The sequence below is a fragment of the Phoxinus phoxinus genome (genome assembly GCF_949152265.1).
Source record: "Phoxinus phoxinus genome assembly, chromosome: 2".
Classification (NCBI taxonomy): Eukaryota; Metazoa; Chordata; class Actinopteri; order Cypriniformes; family Leuciscidae; genus Phoxinus; species Phoxinus phoxinus.
In genome coordinates this window covers 4564615-4583257 of record NC_136877.1, presented here as the reverse complement: position 1 = coordinate 4583257, position 18643 = coordinate 4564615, and the positions used below count along the sequence as shown (strand labels likewise).

Sequence of the window (18643 nt, the reverse complement as noted above, 5' to 3'; positions counted from 1 at the left end):
GTTCAGTTTCTCTTGTTGATAGACACTGGCTTCTTCTTCGGCTCCGACTTCGCGTGCAGCCGTCACCGTGCACGAGCGCAAAACCTCACAACACCCATCAGCCCCTGTCGGTTATTGGTTGAACAGTTTATTTTGGTTTTGAGTGGTTGGTGAAACCAATTGTTTTTGTGTGCAGATCTCAGAGCCTAGGCTGCCTACAGAGACGTGTTTTTTTGACCGCTTGCTTATGGGGCGGGCAGCTAGCACAATTCCATTGTGAATTGAAAATTCGCCCAATGGAAACATGTAAATTTAGCAAAAACACCCATGTATCGCAAAAAAGTTTACAAGCTCGCATTTTCAGGATTTCCAGGCAATTCGAAAGAGGAATATTTCGCAAAACTGCAATGGAAACAGTTTTTTTTCGCATTTACAGGTCTCCTTGCGTACGTAAAAGTTAATCATTCTTTAATATTTTATAAGTCTAACTATCGAGATTTTAAATATGGAACTTTTAGGACACCACGTACAAACCACTGAAATCGGTTGATAAATGTAAACGTTATTTTTTGTTTTTATCAAGAAAAACCGTAGCTCACCCGTTTACTTGCATTAGTTTTACACTGCGGTCAAGCCAGCCGCACTTTTAGTATGCGCGTCTAATCGTGCACTTACGTTACGGGTGCTGGAAGGTCAAAATTTATTTGAGACTCTATTTTCTGCTATTTTCCATCTTATTAGGACACAAATAATACATTTTCATGATTTTAATGTTTGTAGGCCTATATATGTAATTCTTACATAATTTATTCATGTTCATTCATACTAATGTTAATTATCATACATCCTTTTTTTTTACTTTTTTATTGTTAATTTTAATGTTTTTTTTATATATATATATTATACATTAATTATTATAATTGATTTATTAATGTTAATATTTTAATTTTATATTAATATTAAAATATGTGTTTGGACCAAAGACGAGACCGAGTTCTTCATTAAACTCATAAAAGATTTTAAACAACAAAGAAATGCCACAGTTTATCAAGAGCTTGAAGCAGATATGAGGGAGAAACACCATGTGCTCACAAGTATAAGGGGCTTTCCTGGCCTGATAACACGCCTACGGCTCCTAAGATTAAAAATAATGGCTAGTAATTCGCCCTAATAATAAAAATCGCCCTAACAAAGTTCCCTGGAAATCAATTCAATGGCACAAATATTGCCCATTAATGGAAAAAGTTGATTTCTAAAGTTGACCTAAACCACTGCGATTGACTAGACATTTGTTGGTTGCTATTCCAGTCATGTCACGCTTTGGTATTTGTATATTAAACACTAAATGTGTTTTGATTGGCTTAGTCTTTGGGTCTCCATGCAACATTTTTTAGTTTAAGAGTGTACTTTGAATCCTGAGGCATGACGTGAGGTCTGAGGCTCTTGGGCCTCTGTTAGAAATGCTCAACATCACACCCTCAACAGACCAAGTTATTGTGTGCAATTGTCACATTCTTTGATATGCTTACGGTTTCGTGTGCTTTGTGACCTAGATAAGCCTTCGAGTGATGATAGTTTAGAAAGGCATACGCTAGGTCATGCGATGCAATGTTAGCCGAAGGAACATGTTTTAAAGCTGCTCTTCTGGATTCCAGTGATGCCAGTAATTCCACTCAGCTTTTGTCACCAAGAAGCACATGATCTTGTTTTCATAACATTATCAAAGTTACTGTTGTTAGTCGTTCTTTGCTGTGTGTAGTTTACCGGAAGGGCATTTTGTTACTGGAGGAATGTGTTTTTTTTTTTTTTTTTTTTTTAAAGCCGTTTGCATGCATTTATTAAAGCCTACACCATAAAAGGCCATGATAAAATAATCAATGCAACTTTCCGCTCGTGATCTATTGTTTCTTTTAAGCTTAAAGGATTAGTTCACTTTTAAAAATACGTTTGCTGATAATTTACTCACCCCGATGTCATCCAAGATGTCCATGTCTTTCTTTCTTCAGTCGAAAAGAAATGAAGGTTTTTGATGAAAACATTTCTCCATATAATGGACGTCAATGGGCCCCAAACGGTTCAAGGTCCAGATGACAGTGTCAGCGCCGCTTCAACGGGCTTTAAACGACACCAGACGATGAATACGGGTCTTATCTAGCGAAACGTTCGTCATTTCAAAAATAAATAAAAAAGTTTAAGTTTTATAAGCACAAACGCTCGCCTTGCTCTGTTCTGTGATGCGCGTTCGTGACTTCATGTAATACGCAATTACGTTGAAAAGGTCACGGTTGACGAGTCAATGTTTACAAATGTGCGGAAGGAGGACCATACACACATATTCAAATGTCTTTGTGTCAGTTTATCGTTTAAAATGCCCAATTGCGTGTGCGTATCCTGGGTGTTGTAATATTAAAAAGCATAAAAGAAAATTTTCGTCAGGATAGAAATGTTTTACTTTTCACAGAAGCGTGACCTTTTCAACGTAATCGCGTATTACGTGACGTCACGAACGCGCATCACAGAACAGAGCAAGGCGAGCGTTTGTGCTTATAAAACTTTAACTTTTTTATTTATTTTTGAAATGATGATCGTTTCGCTAGATCAGACCCGTATTCATCGCCTGGTGTCGTTTAAAGCCCGTTGAAGCGGCGCTGACACTGTCATCTGGACCTTGAACCGTTTGGGGCCCATTGACGTCCATTATATGGAGAAATGTTTTCATCAAAAACCTTCATTTCTTTTCGACTGAAGAAAGAAAGACATGGACATCTTGGATGACATCGGGGTGAGTAAATTATCAGCAAAAGTTTTTTTAAAAGTGAACTAATCCTTTGATTTTTTTCTATTGATCTTATGGTTTTGTGTTGCCTGCATTTTGAGACACTAAATAAATAAGTATATTTGAAGACTTCAGATGCAAAAGCCTCTAAGTCCGTCTAAAGTTTTTGTTTAATATCAACATTTTTATCAGGCTCCTATAGGTTTCTACCCAAGTACTGGCATTTCTGAATGGGCTGAGACTGGGATTTAGTGAGTTTGAACTGTGAAAGTATTTGATGACCGTATAACACTGTGCTGAGAGCATTCATTCAATATTATCTCCTCATTTTTGACAGGAGCTATGTTTGTTTCCATCCACACGTTGATATCGAATGAAAAATGCCTTATGGAAACAGTAAAATTCGATTGAATTTCATGAATATCGACTCAAATGAAATGCGTTCGATCTCATCGGATTTTATCTTGATCGATATACGGCTTATGCGATAAGCGCTGATGGAAACGTTATTTGCCGAATAAATAAGGAATCCATTTTGTCTAGCAAAACTTTGTTCGCAAATGTTGGCTTGAAAGTTGTGCGACTCAGTGCAAAAATTAATGGAAACCCCTTAAAATGTCTCAAATCAATTCGATGTACCAATTTGATCGCAAAACGGCATGTGACGTCATTACGCACAGGTTTTTATTCGCTTTAAAACCGTTGGATGGAAAGTTGGAAACTTTCACCAGCTTTATTCACAAGAGTTTTTTTTTTGCCGAACTTCAGATAATTAGATTGACAAGTGGATGGAAACTTAGCTAGAGGTGGCTGGCTTTTAGAGGCTTTTGCATCGGAGCATCTTCATTTATTATTATTATTAATAATAATCACACAAAACATAAATGTCTTCTGCCAACTAATATATTTGATTATTTTGCAAGAATGAAGATATGTAGCTAGGGATGCACTGAAATTTCGGCTACCAAAACTTTTCGGCCAAAATAGCTTTTAATTTTTGGGCCAACATGATTTTGGAGGGCCGAAATCATTGACCGAAACAAACGTTTAATTAGCGCTTCTCTGATGGCACGATTTGACCGTGTTCAGCATCCGTTTCGGTTTGACACTAGCTCTGGATTGACTATATTATAGGCTATTTCAATTGGTAATGATAGGATTTCTTAACTCTAAAACCTTTTAGTCTGTGCTGTTTTCTTTTGAACAAAACTTCACTAAACATTTGTAGCGCGCCTGCCATCCAAAAATCGCAAAAAGCTTTTAAATGTAAAATTCTGTCATTGTATTTGAAGAAATTCAAGCAATAAATGTTGTTTTGGGGCTCAGCACGGATCATCTCATCTCTTTACTTCTAGTTACAGCACATAGGCCTAATAAACATGAACGAACATCAGAAGGAATGTTGAAAGCATTACAATTTACCAAAATGAATCCGGTCTCATGTAATCGCTCGATCAATCGGTGTTTCAACCAGGGAAAGACGTCAATAATACAGCTTTTAGGCTATATATTCAGTGTCACTTAACGTTACATTTACCTCAGGAAAACCATTCAATGTCCATAAAAAATAACTCTAGAGAAGAGCATTTTGCTAAATTATACAGGTGAAACTCAAAAACTAGAATATGGTGCAAAAGTTCATTTATTTCAGTAATTCAACTTAAAAGGTGAAACTAATATATTATATAGACTCATTACATGCAAAGTGAGATATTTCAAGCCTTTATTTGTTATAATTTTGATGATTATGGCTTACAGCTTATGAAAACCTTTTCACAATATTCTCATTTTGTATTCGGGGTTTTCATAACCTAGTAAGCCATAATCATCAAAATGATAACAAATAAAGGCTTGAAATATCTCACTTTGCATGTAATATCCTGTCAGTGCGGTCTTCGTTATTAAATGTGAACAAATCACTCATCAAAACCAGTTATTATAGTTTATTGCCATTTAAACGTTTAGCCTACATTTCACCAACAAACTGGAGATCAAACAATTGTTATTATAAAGGTTGAAATAAAAACCCGCCTCATGTGGAATTTTATTCATTTGTACAACTCAATTTTTTAGCTGTTTGAGTGTTGAATATTAAATAAGTTTGATTAATTTGTTATTAATTTATTTAGTTTTGGCCCAGATTGTTCCCTAGTTACAACTAATGTTCCACTGAAGTTTAGTCACAAAACTGTGTATTGTGTCTCTTTAGTTCTGGAACTATTTGTTCTGTGCAAGTTGTATTTGAATGAAACGAGAGCGCGCTGTGATACATGGATGTGCGCTGTGTTATAATGCGTTGCTATGACAACGGTCATTATAATGAAGGAAACGCCACAGAATAAAATATAAATATAAAACTTGTTGAAATGTTTTCAGTGTCCGCATCAGTTCTTTTTGAACACTTTCATCTCGTTTTAACAAAACCGTGATAATATTGATAATCACAATAATTTTGGTCATTATAATCACGATTAGGGCTGCGTAATGATTAATCGCAACTAATCGTTTGCAGAATAAAAGTTTTTGTTTACATCATATATGTGTGTGTACTGTGTAAAATAATTATGTATTTATAAATACACACACATGCATGTATAATTTAAAAAAATATTTACATGTTTATATACATTTTTATATTTAAATATAATTTATATTATATATAATTATAAATACTTAATATATAAATATTTTTTTTTCTTAAAATTATACATGCATGTTTGTGTATTTATAAATACATAATTATTATACACCGTACACATATATGATGTAAACAACAACTTTTATTCTGCAAACGATTAGTTGCGATTAATCGTTATGCAGCCCTAATCGTGATATGAAATTTTCATACCGTCCCATCTCTAATATATACGCAATATTTCCCATATTTAACTCGCCTGCTTTAGCTTGTTAGTGTGTAGAGTGCTGTGAACTAAACTGGTTGTGCCAGATTAGCGAGACGCCTTCAATGTGCAGAAGCTACTAGTATGGATTTTTTCTTATTTCAATCTAATAATCCCAGTATAATCTCTGACTTTTTGACTTGCGGTCAACATCTAGGCTAATGTTTAAGCATATGGGTTAATGTCCAACCATCTGGCACAATTGAATGGCTCTTGAGTGTAGAGGATGGGCTTTAATTGTTTGCAGAGTGAGATTGTGTATCTGCTCATTACTGATTAATGCGGAGCGTGTGGAGTGGCCGAGCACACAGACGGCTCTTCCGCTTTACTCGCATGGAGGTGACACATCTGTCACAGTTTACACACACACACACACACACACACACACACACACACACACACACACACACACACACACACACACACACACACACACACACACACACACACACACACACACACACACACACACTTTGTGCTCAAAGCTCTTTAAGGCCAAGTGTGTTAAGCCTGGTGTACAAATGTGTAGCATTAATGAGAATTTGCCCTTAGTGCTGGATTAGTTTGGGGTGTCTAACTTTTGTCCAACAAAAAAACATGCGACTTAAGGAGATGTATTCTCTTAAAGGGCTGGTTGAGTATGATTTCACTTTTCTAACTTTAGTTAGTGTGTAATGTTGCTGTTTGAGCAGAAACAACATCTGCAAAGTTACATCGCTCAAAGTTCAAAGCAAAGGAAGATATTTCCTTTTAAAGAAACTTTTAAAGAAATCGTTCTTTAAGGACTACAACAACAAACGGCTGGTATAGGGACCAGAGCCATAGAGAGAAAGAGTTGCGACACTCCCATAGACCTCCGTTGTAAGAAATGGTGGCGCTTTTAACCGCCTACTTCCGGGATTTGAAGATCGGATTAGTTCCAAACACTGTAATTTGGGCGTTGAACCCCATTCACTTACATTGCAGCGCGTCGAGTTGTTCCAGAGGTAAGTTTCTGAAATATCGACCTCTTTTGAATTGTCAACTGTCTATATTGTATCAGAGGCTCTTTGCGATGCTTATACTGGTCTTCATTTATATATGCACAGCGTAATTATTTATATTTTATCTTGGTTGTTTCATATGTTGTCACCCTGCCTCTCCAAATGCAAAACTGACATTAACAAAATGCAATAATGCAATAACAGCTGAAAAAGTACGTTGGTGTGTGTTTTATTTTATATTTACCGTTCAATAATGCAATCGCTGCTGTCTGTCCCATAGAATAACATGACAGCCAGCGTATGTTTTGGAACTATTGGGGCTTACATGAACCACGTGACAGCCATAGCGGCGACATCAAAGAGTGTCGCAACTCTTTCTCTCTATGGCTCTGGTAGGGACTACACGACATTCCTCACGGGCTAGTGACATCACCAACGCTAAAATTTACATAAACCCCGCCCCCAGGAACACGCAGTCCATGTTGAGAAGAGGAAGAGTTGTTGTAGTCGAGCAAATTTGTGAGTCGGCTCAAACTGCCCGATCCGTCTTTTCACGTGCAATAGAAAGTAACTTTCTATTATACCTAGTAGCTTTCTAAGTGTCTGCATGAGGTAATCGGAGCTGCTAACACACACAAGCTGTTGAAGCTCCGCCCCCTGTGCCGGGAGCAGCAGCTCATTTACATTTAAAGGAACGGACACAAAACGGTGCGTTTTTGCTCACCCTCAAAAAGTGACGACTTTAACATGCTATATAAAAATATCTGTGGGGTGTTTTGAGCTAAAACTTCACACACACACTCTGGGGACATCAGAGACTTATTTTACATCTTGTTAAAAGGGCATTATACCGCCCCTTTAAAGATACCAGGCTTCATTTTTCCAAAATCCCATAGATTTATACTGGAGGAGAACCTGAGCCATATCTTAAGGCGAGATTACCTTAAAAAACCCAAACGCCCAAGCAACCGCATAGCAACACCCTGGCAACCGCATAGCAACACCCTGGCAACCGCATAGCAACACCCTGGCAACCGCATAGCAACACCCTGGCAACCACCCAGAACTCTAACTTCATGACGGAAACTGTTGCATGGCCAAACACAACAAAAACAGTTCATATTTGGACGTATGATTGAACTGTACATTGATTTGAAGCTTAATTTTTACAAATGTGAAAGGGTACCTGTTTGAAAGTCTTGATTGTCTACTAGGATAGGTTTTCATGCTTAAATGTTCAAAAAACATAATTTTTTCCATATTTGACAATGTTGCAGTACCTCTCTTCCCAGTCTGTCAGTAACGTGCTGTTTAATTCCTGTCTCTATGAAGCCCCTCCTTCTGAAAAGCACAATGTCCTCTGATTGGTCGGCTGGACCGGTGTGTTGCGATTGGTCCATTTCAGCGTGTTTGGGAAATGTCCCGCCCCTTGTCATAACTACAAGTTTTAACACTTTAATTACGAACTAAACCAGGCACTGCCCTCTTTAATTTGCATATATGCTTTGGGCGGGAATTATTTAAATGAGGAACATTATGAACTTTCTTTCAAGTGCATAAGTGTGATGCAAACTGTTCAAAAGTTTTGGAAGAAGTTTGGAAATGGCAGTGAACTGTTGCCTGGTGGTTCAAAGGCATGAGCTTTAACATACACAACCTTTTTTTTCTTGCAGGCTTTTGTATTGGTATAATCTTCTCTGAAGCTTAAAGTTTCTGCTCGAGTGAGAATATCAGTTTCAAAGGTTCATCTCGTGCTGGATTTCTGCCAGAGCAGTAGCGTTGATAGTTGGGAGTCTGTGTTATGAGTTGGCTTAATATGTGGTGAGGATTATTCATCCAATAAACCTTCTGCTGTCATATTTAAAGGCTTGTTGACTCAGTGCTTGGGTTGTGTGCGCTGCTGGTATCTTTAGTCATAGCAGTGCTACGGTGTAAATCATCAAAAGGTTAGCAAAGACTTCAGTCTCATTATCCAAAAATGTTAAGTTGTAGCCACACAATGGGCCTCTGTTGGTCCTTTATAAGGCCCTTTATATATCCGCTGTTGTGTTTGACATTGACATTTTGCACAACTTTAGCATATTCCAAGAGTCGATTCCAAGAGTCGATTCCAAGAGTCGATTCCAAGAGTCGATTCCAAGAGTCGATTCCAAGAGTCGATTCCAAGAGTCGATTCCAAGAGTCGATTCCAAGAGTCGATTCCAAGAGTCGATTCCAAGAGTCGATTCCAAGAGTCGATTCCAAGAGAAAAAAAGGGAGGTGAAGTGAGATAAATGTATGTTAATTTTTTTAAGTTATCGTAATAGACCCAATAAGAAAATGTTCTATTAATATAATAATATTTTATTTATTTGTAAGGCAAAATAGTTTTTCATTTGTTTTTTTTTAGTAAGAAAGTTGGCCATATGATTGTAAAATTTATGTTAAAACTTACACTGGTTCAAACTAGGCTACTGTTCTGCATGTGTGATTTATGTTGAAGTGCTTGACGTCTTTTAATGGTGACACTTTTGTTTTTGTAATCAGGCTGTCAAAGTTATATAAAAATGTATTAATCGGCAAATATATCGGTTATCGGCTTCAACCAAAATGTTCATATCGGTGCATCCCTAAAAAAGTATGTTGTGATTAATTAAATTAATGTTATTTCTTAATAGCCGCTGTATCTGTTTTTTAAGTTACTGCTGTCATTGTGTTTTGTTTGAGATTGGCTCTGTGTTTTTGAATAAATTTTTTGGGCGAAGGATAAAAAAAGACTCATAATACTCTTAGATTCACTTGTTGCCACCTACACTGTAAACAAAATATTTTCATGATTTGTTATCACAACTTTTTATCTTTTGTTAAATCAACTTCGATAACTAATGTGTGAAGATAATATGCTATTTTGAGTTTCTGTTTATTAAACCATTCTTCTTCATTGTATTAACTCAAATTTTTAATTACAACGAACTCAAAATTTTAAGGCAACAAGGTAACTTGCTTTTTTAAAAGTTAAACCAACCTTTTTTTTAAATAGTGTAATGATGTACCCTACAGAATGATTCAATGAATGAATCTGAACGATCTTGTTTGTGAAGCAAATCATAATATTTGAGTTAATTGCCTGAATCAATTCAAGCACCAACAGTTCAAAATCAGAAAAAATCGTTTGAAAGCACTTGATGGGTTTCGTTTTCCTATTTTTTTTTTATGTTCAGATTTCACAACAATCGTACATTTTTGAAAAGGCTTCCTCAATTATTTTTGGTAATAAGCAATTTGTTCAAAAGCAGTTCAAATGTCGTTATTTCCTACGGTCAAGTTTTCACAATCTCCGAAATCTTTGGCACAGTGCTCGGCTCTGTAGTTTATTTCAGCGATTCGGTGTTTTTGAAGGTGTTCGTGTGATGGTGTGTGTGTGTGTGTGTGTGTGTGTGTGAGGTAAGGGTCTCTGGGAGTTTGGCAGGTTGCTTGGGTTCGTTTCCAGGCCGAAGTGAGGCTTGGTGTTTTCCAGTCCAACAGAAACATTCCAGCTAGAGCCGTATGAGAGTCAGCCCAGGTCACCGCATGGCCGTTCCTCCTCAGCAGAGCATAATGAATCTTTAATGCCTACTGTCATTAGTCTTAATGCGCTACTGGGATTATTGTGAGTTACTGCTAGCACTGGGTGGGGCGGCAGAGTTTGGGGGATTTGCTGTATGTTAGTATTTATTATCCTGATGCTCTGGAACGTTTTAAAGACAACGGCATCTTGATCATTTCGTTTTTTATGTAAAAAGTCCATGTTGTGTGAACTCCATAAAGCTGTATGATTATTGGTGTAAAGTTGAGGCCCACTGGATTTATGTCCGGTGTTATTTTTAATCGAGGAAAAAAAAAAAAAAAAAGTGTGCTATTTCTGCTCCCATAAAAGTATATATTATACAATGTCACCCCTAAAAGTAAGCAGATCATTCGAAAACGTATAAATGGTCGCATTAATGCAAATTAGCCGCCAAAATTATTAAAAAGTTATGGATTGCTATGAGATTGTGAAACTTAATGCTTTTTATTTGCATATCCAAGTGTGTGTGAACTGTGAAGTATGTTAGCTATGGCACTGACATAAAAATATATATTTTATTATGTATGACAATACAAAGTCAAGTCTTCATTTATATAGCGCTTTTAATAATGTAGATTGTTTCAAAGCGGGTTTACACTTACAGTTATAAACGGATAATTGAAGGTAACAGAGATTGTTTTGGCTTTATAGCGGTTCTTGAATAAAGATATTTTCCAGCTAAAGTTAGTTTTGATTGATTCACTTCCGTCGCAACGATCATTAGTTATTAAATTAGAGGCCGCTAAGATGACACCGTTTTCTTCACAATGACAAATGTATTTTTTACACAAAGGATTCACTAAAGATCCTGTGAATGAGTCATGCCTCCCTGTTTTTGTAGCGTCTTGCGTCATTAATATTGGATTTTTAACTATAAAAATAGTATAATTGAACTATATTTAAAAAAAAAAAAAGGAAAGAAATGTGTTGCCACTCTTCTATTCCTACGTCCTATACAATATTTGGTGCTTTATTAGTATATTCCCCCATTCGCGCTGCTTGAGCTTAAATGCTTTTGTTCTTTATCATCAACTTTTATTCCAGACTCATGGTCCATTCAGATGGCTCAGACATGACATACAACATACATAAAAAAATAAATAATAATAATAATAAAAAATAAAAATAAAAAAATAATAAAAAAAACATATACAAGAAAATAAAAACTACAATACAGCATTTCTATATAGACACTTATCCCAGTGTTTCCATAATGATGATTGGTATCGTATGGCACTAAACCTAGGATTTACTAGGAACATAACAATGATGTTCCGGGAGTCGTTCAGGCGACAATTAAATGTGTGTATATATATATATATATATATATTTTTTTTTACTTAAACATTGTTTAATGTTTTCAGCTAAGAGAAAACCTTAGGATATAACGTAAGCTTGATGCTTAATCGTAAGCTTGTTCATAAATGGTGAATAAAAAAAAAAGTCTTTCTTGTTAAACGTCATTTAAATAAACGAATATTCGATTTTTATGAGCCCAAATATTTGAATACAATATTTTTGAACAATACCCATCCCTATACCGAACAATGACCTTTGTAACCCGAGGTGCTGGCAGTAGTAGGTCTGACGAGGAAGATTACCAGTCTTTACGCTCAGTCGTTGTTGGCCTGGTTTATTGTTGTAAAAGGCCTGACTGTTGACTGACTTCAACCTAGATGTTCAGACCAGTTGCATTGCTGAACGTTACACAGTAAACACACTGTCCATGTCAATGAATGGCTTTCTTTTCCTTACAGCTGTGCCTTACTTAAACAAATCAATCAAGCTTTTTACACCATGTCTTGTAGTGAAGACAGCATGACTAATAGTATAGATATAGTGTGAATGCTTGAATATAGTGCTCTTAATATTGGTTGTATATAATATTGCTGTCAAGATGTAAATCTTCATGTGTTGATAAATTATTGAAAAATGTCTACGCTGTTTTGTAGCCACAGGAACTTGTAAATTATACTCATGCCATTTAGGGAGGTCACATCCACATTCCAGCCTTTTCAACATGTCGAAATGTAAAAGTTACGACACAAATGTTTGCATATAGCTATAGTTTGAGAAGTCTGTACGGTGCAGTTTCTGTAATTTATCTGGTGATGTGTTATGGGAAGTGTTTTAGATGTTATTCTCGTCCATTCGGACACAATAACGCATGTTGTTGTCACACTCGCATTATTCCTCCACACAGAACCGCTGCCTTAAAGGGATACTCCACCCAAAAATGATAAATCTCCTATCATTTCCTCACTCTCATGCCATCCCAGATGTGTATGACTTTCTTCAGAAAAACACAACAACGATTTAGGAAAATGTATATTAATGTCGTGCAACATGAATTCAAATTTGGCCAAAAATTACAGAGGTTTACAAATCTCCGCTTGATTTACTTGTTTTAATCGCATCAGTTTGATCAAGGTATTGTTTTATGAGGCAATTTTGCTTAAATCTCATTATGCATGTAATTCTAGTCAATGTCTTCTGAGGAAATAAGTGTGTGAAAGAAAAATATTAATATTTTAAAGTAGGGCTGTAAGCGATTAATCGCGATTAATCGAATCCAAAATAAAAGTTTGTGTTTACATAACTTTATTGTATTGTGTATAGCCTAGTTATTTTGTGTATATATAAACACACACATGCATGTATACATTTAAGAAAAATGTGTTATTTATATATAAAATAGTTTAATAATATAAATAATATAAAAATATATATGCAGTATATAAATGCAAATATTTCTCAAATATATACATGCATGTGTGTGTATTTATATATACAAAATAATTATACACAATACACACACATATATAATATGTAAACACAAACTTTTATTTTGGATTCGATTAATCACGATTAATCGTTTACAGCCCTACTTTAAAGTCCCCCTGTGGTGAAAATCCAGTTTTTAATGTTGTTTATATGTCTCTATGTGGTGTTTTTTATATGCTCTAAGACGAACCATGTGCAAGTATGTCAACTTTTTTATTCAGAATTTCCAAGATAAATGGAAATGACCTGTTTTTATTGCCTGTGGTTTTGCCACTACATCGCATTTTTGCTTGATTGACTTTTTTTTAATCGCATCAATTTTATCAATGTAGTGCGTTTACATGAGGCAGTTTCACTTAAATCTCATTTAGCATGTAATCCTAGTCAATGTCTTCTGAGGAAATAAGTGTGTGAAAGAAAAATATGAATATTTTAAAGTCCCCCTGTGGTGAAAATCCAGTTTTTAATGTTGTTTATATGTCTATGTGCTGTTTTTAATATGCTTAAAGACGAACCATGTCAACTTTTTCATTTTTTCATTTTTTTTGGACATTTTGACATCAGGTTAAATTATATTGCTACTTTTTCCAAGTAGGAAAATCTGAATTTCCAAGATAAATGTAAATGTAAACGACCTGTTTTTATTGCCTGTGGTTTTGCCACAACATCGCATTTTTGCTTTCATTGAGGACAGAAAAATGTCTTGTCTGCTTAGGACATGCTTAAGATTCTTTAAAAAAAAAATGCTGTTTAGATAATATCCATGTCACCTTTAACCAGCTCTCGAGTGACACTTGTCACGTGATTTCCTGTGTATTTATGGCTGTAACTATATGGAGCACACTGTTCGTAAGAGGATCAGCATTACCGTCCTGCTAAGAATAAAGCTCTTGTCACGAAGGAATGTTGCCTGCGGTGTAACTGGTGTGACTTCTGAACTGTCCACAGTGTCATTAAAGAGACTGCGATGGCTTTGTGTTGGTCAGAAACCTTTCTAGTGAGTTATTGCTCACATTTCATGGGCATGTTACTCCTACTTTCTTGTTGTTTTGATGTTTAACAGTCTAAAGCAGCGGCCGGCGAATGCAGATCCATTCCAGACCAAAGACTGAATCCACCCAAACCATGATGTACATATTCTACCATATTGTTTTAAACATATAGGCTAAAATATGCTCAGTAGTTTAGTATGTTTTACATAAAAAAAAAAAGAAGGAAGATTCTGTATTGGAGTAGTTGTTAGGACTGTAAACGATTAATCGCGATTAATCGAATCAAAAATAAAAGTGTGTTTACATAATATATGTGTGTGTATTGTGTAGAATTTTGTAATTGTATATATAAATACACACACATGCATTTTTGAGAAATATTAGCATTTATATAATGCATATATATTTTTATATGATTTATATTATATATAAATAGAACTATTTTTTATATAAATAACAAATTTTTCTTAAATATATACAAGCATGTGTGTGTATTTATATATACAAAATAATTATACACAATACACATATATTATGTAAACACAAACTTTTATTTTGGACTCGATTAATCGCTATTAATTGTTTACTGCCCTAATTGGAGGGCTATTAAATGGTTTTCATTTTACTCATAATTCACCTCAAAACTTAAAAAAATAAAAATTTGCATAATCTTACATCAGATCTTACATAAAATTAAGCCTGTTTTGGGACCATTACTAATTTTGCATTGTCACTTTAATAGTTTTATTCAGCAAGGATGCATTAAGTTGTTTAAAAGTGACCGTACAGACATTTACATTGTTACAAAAAACTTGTATTTCAAAATAAATGCTATTCTTTTGAACTTTCAATTCAACACGTGAACGTGCAATACAGTTTCCACGAAAATATGAACTGTTTTCAAAGTCGATAAAGCGAAAAATCATCATATAAGAATGATTTCTGAAGGACCATGCGACACTGAAGACTGGAGTAATGATGCTGAAATTATAATATTTGAAGTTGATCAAAAAAAGTTGTCGAGAACGGGTATTGTTCAAAATTCATGTATAACTTTTTTTGAAAGGTTTTGATCCACTTCAAATGTTGACTACTGTATATTAAAATACATTAAAAAAAGATTTTTTTAATTTTTTTTATTTGCAGCCTTGATGAGCATAAAAGACTTTAAAGTTAACAATGTCTTTCCCTAGATTCTTTACAAGTGACTATGTTTGAAGAATTTTTACAGTGCTAAATATTTGCATCTTGCTTTGTTTGCATTGGTGGTTGCTGTCAGATGTCACCGAGAGTTCAGATACCTGTACTTCTCATCGGGAGTCTGGAGGGAATCCCTGTGTTCGTCTCACTGTCACAGCTAATCAGATTGCCCACATTTCCCAGAGCTCAAGTGGGGATGCTTTACTAAAGTGTGTGTGTGTTTCTGTCCCTCCCCCAGCATCCAGTTTTCATCCCCATGTGATTAATGTGGGCTGTGTTTCTGCTCACCACCTGTTTCTTAGCAAGCCCTAAAGCTATGTACAGTTTCAGACCTCACTTATGCCATGTGTGGGCGCCCACATTTATAGTCATTATCACAGTTATTAAATCAAAATGGACTTTATTTTATTTTATTTTTATAGAATATTGCAGCATTTATTATGCATTATTTATCTGTGCACATCTTTTAAGTTCATGCGCTTGTAATCTTTAATCAAAATAACTGGCAGACTATCACAACTTCCGTTTAATGCTGACTTTAAAGGCATTAAACTGTTTTCTGACCCTAATGTTGTTCCAATGCCATATATTTTGCTACTAAAAATGAGCAAAATCTCATTCATGTTATTGTATGGAACAGAGCAAACTTGGCTTTGGAATAAATTATGACAGAATTAACTACAAAATCTGTCATAATTTAATCACCATTATTTAATTGTTCTTTTTTTTTTTCTCTTTATGATTTTTATGTCCGTACACTGAGAGCCAGTGTTGTTTTGGACTATTGACTATTATTTAATAGCGGGGAAACAATCGAATCATTCTTCAAAATATCAAACCTAAGCTTCCCACAAAAAGGTCACTTTGAATTTGAAATAAAAGTATATATTTGTAGAAATAACTTAATATATATATACATTTTTTTTTTTTTTTTTGAGGTGATACCATATTATCCAAATGTGATAACTATAAACTAGCCAATAAAAAGGTTACAAAAGAGTTACAAACCTGCTTGCTGCTTCCATGGGTCCTTGGCAAATTGGTACAGTATATGATGCAACTTCCTGTCTTTTTAATGGACTTCAACATGAAAGCAGTTTCTTGATGATTGCACCACATGAATTTTCATAAAATGGACATCTGACAACATTTGGTTGTATATTGTGATGGAAATATAAATACAAATGCTTTGCCATTTTGTACAGGATTACAAAACACTTTGGAAAGCATACCAAATAGTGCAGATTATTATTTTATTTATGTTTTCAGAGTAATTTCAAATAGGTTTCCAAAATAGCTGTTACGGCCGGACGGTCACACCACATGACACTTTGACACTTCAAATAACAGAAAAATTATAAATAACTAATGGATTTTGGAAAGTTATCATGGGAGAGGTACTACATGGTATCTTTTTATGCATTTAAACACGTTTTTAACTTAAAATAAAAATGCAATCGGACTGAAAATGTAGTCGTCACGCCATTGACCCATGTACTCTTTACTTTTTAATAATTTAATACGACTTTGTGCACCTCACTGCCTGGATTGAATTATGAAGATAGGCTTTTCTGGGTAAAACTAAATCAACTGTAGAGTTGAGCAGAAGTTAGTGGACATGATCCTGCCCTGTCGAGGCTGATAACATGGCTTCTTAACATTTCTCAGATATGTAAGGCTTTATAGGGATACAGTAGCTGTCCTCTTTATGCATTATGCCACATTGAAGATTAAGTTGTATCTGATAAAGAAGAAATCTTGCTAATTTTGTCAAATTCAGCCGATTAATCATGGGAGAATTCTTACTTCTGATACATTTTTTTTTTTTTTTTTTTTTTTAAATCCTTTTGGTGTCTCAAAGGAAAATTTGGACCGCTCAAGTTATGAAGACCAGTTTAGTCTTACGTAGTAGACAGACTTCTGACTTTCGGGGTTAAGTCTGGTCCACATTTCAGTTAATTTTGGCACACGGTGTTTGCTTTACAAAGATAACGCCCATCACTGTGGGAAAGCAGTCGGTCTCCTGATATCACTCATTCCATAAAAGATACGGTCATAAAAAATTCCCTGTTTTTGTACCTCAGCTTTGGTTCATTCTCTGCTGGTGATCATGTACGATGATGATTGTATGCTAAGATCTCTGAGCTGAGTGAGTGAGTGGAGGCGGGGCTCATTTGCATATTCATAGAACCATGTATACTAAATGAGGGTGTAGAGTTACATTCAAGCTATTTTAAGGCATGAAGTTTTTTTTTTTCACAGGAAAAAACATTTGGTAATACTAACTAATGTTTCATAAATTAACCTTATTGTAAAATGAACTAACAATGAGTAATACATTTGTTACAGTATTTATTAATCTTTGTTAATGTTAGTTAATAGAAATATAGCTGTTCATTGTTTGTTCATGTTAGTTCACAGTGCATTAGCCTAACTCATGTTAACAAGATTTTAATAAAGTATTAGTAAATGTTTAAATTAACATTAACAAAGATTAATAAAGTGCAGTTCATTATTAGTTAATGTTAACTAATGTAGTTAACTAACTAATGTTAACTAATAAACCTTATTGTAAAGTGTTACCAAACATTTAAATCTGTAATCTTGGTGATAAATTAGTTTTAAGTAATTTGTTATAATAATTGGCAATACAATAGGTAACGGTAAATCATATTTCTTTTCTTTTTTTTTCTTTTCTTTTTTTTTAAGTTGTGGGAGTCTTACTTCCTGGTAAACTGCCCTCGATTTGAGTCATGCCAGGTAGACGGTTTATGGGTATCTGTGGTTTATTTTTGTTCTCTTGTGTGCCACATTCCTGTAAGCGTTTGAGAAGCTCTTCTTCACGTTCTGCTGTAGTCGGTTCTGTTTTTTCTCCTCATGTTCCCTGTCAGCATCCTTAGGTCTTGGCTACGGCTATCGTTTAAACAGGGGCGTGTGCAGTTTTAGACCGTTGCCATCAACGGAAGAGCTCGTTCTTGCTTAATGTGCTGCTGACTAATAGATGAGCAATGGAACGGAGTGCTTTAAAACGCATTTACACCCACCAACACAGTATTAACAACACACCCAGCTCTCATTTACCAACACACCCACACACACACACTTACACAGGGTGGGAAAGGCATGCAGTTATGGACATATCTCTATTCTTCTAAACGGTCTACCTAATGTGTTTGACGCTGCCATTTTAACACTGTCACTTTAAGTGATCGTTCACTAAACAATTTAAATTGTCATTTAATCACCTTCATGTTGTTTCAAACCTGTATGGCTTTCTTCTCTGGAACACAAAATAATATTTTTTGAAGAACGTTGAGGTCCAAACAGCATTGGACCCCATTGACTTTCATTGTATGGACAAAAAATAAATAAACTATTGTCACAGATTACATTTTTAAGGCGAAAGACTGAAAGAGTATTACTCTAAGAAATCTATTTTTTTT

At 35.0% G+C, this 18643-nt stretch overlaps 1 protein-coding gene across 4 annotated transcripts in view; it reads left to right on the top strand.

The window, feature by feature from the left end:
- myo9aa (myosin IXAa) overlaps positions 1-18643 on the top strand; it is a 184030-nt gene that overhangs the window by 40533 nt on the left and 124854 nt on the right. The gene's annotated exons all lie outside the window — the stretch shown is intronic.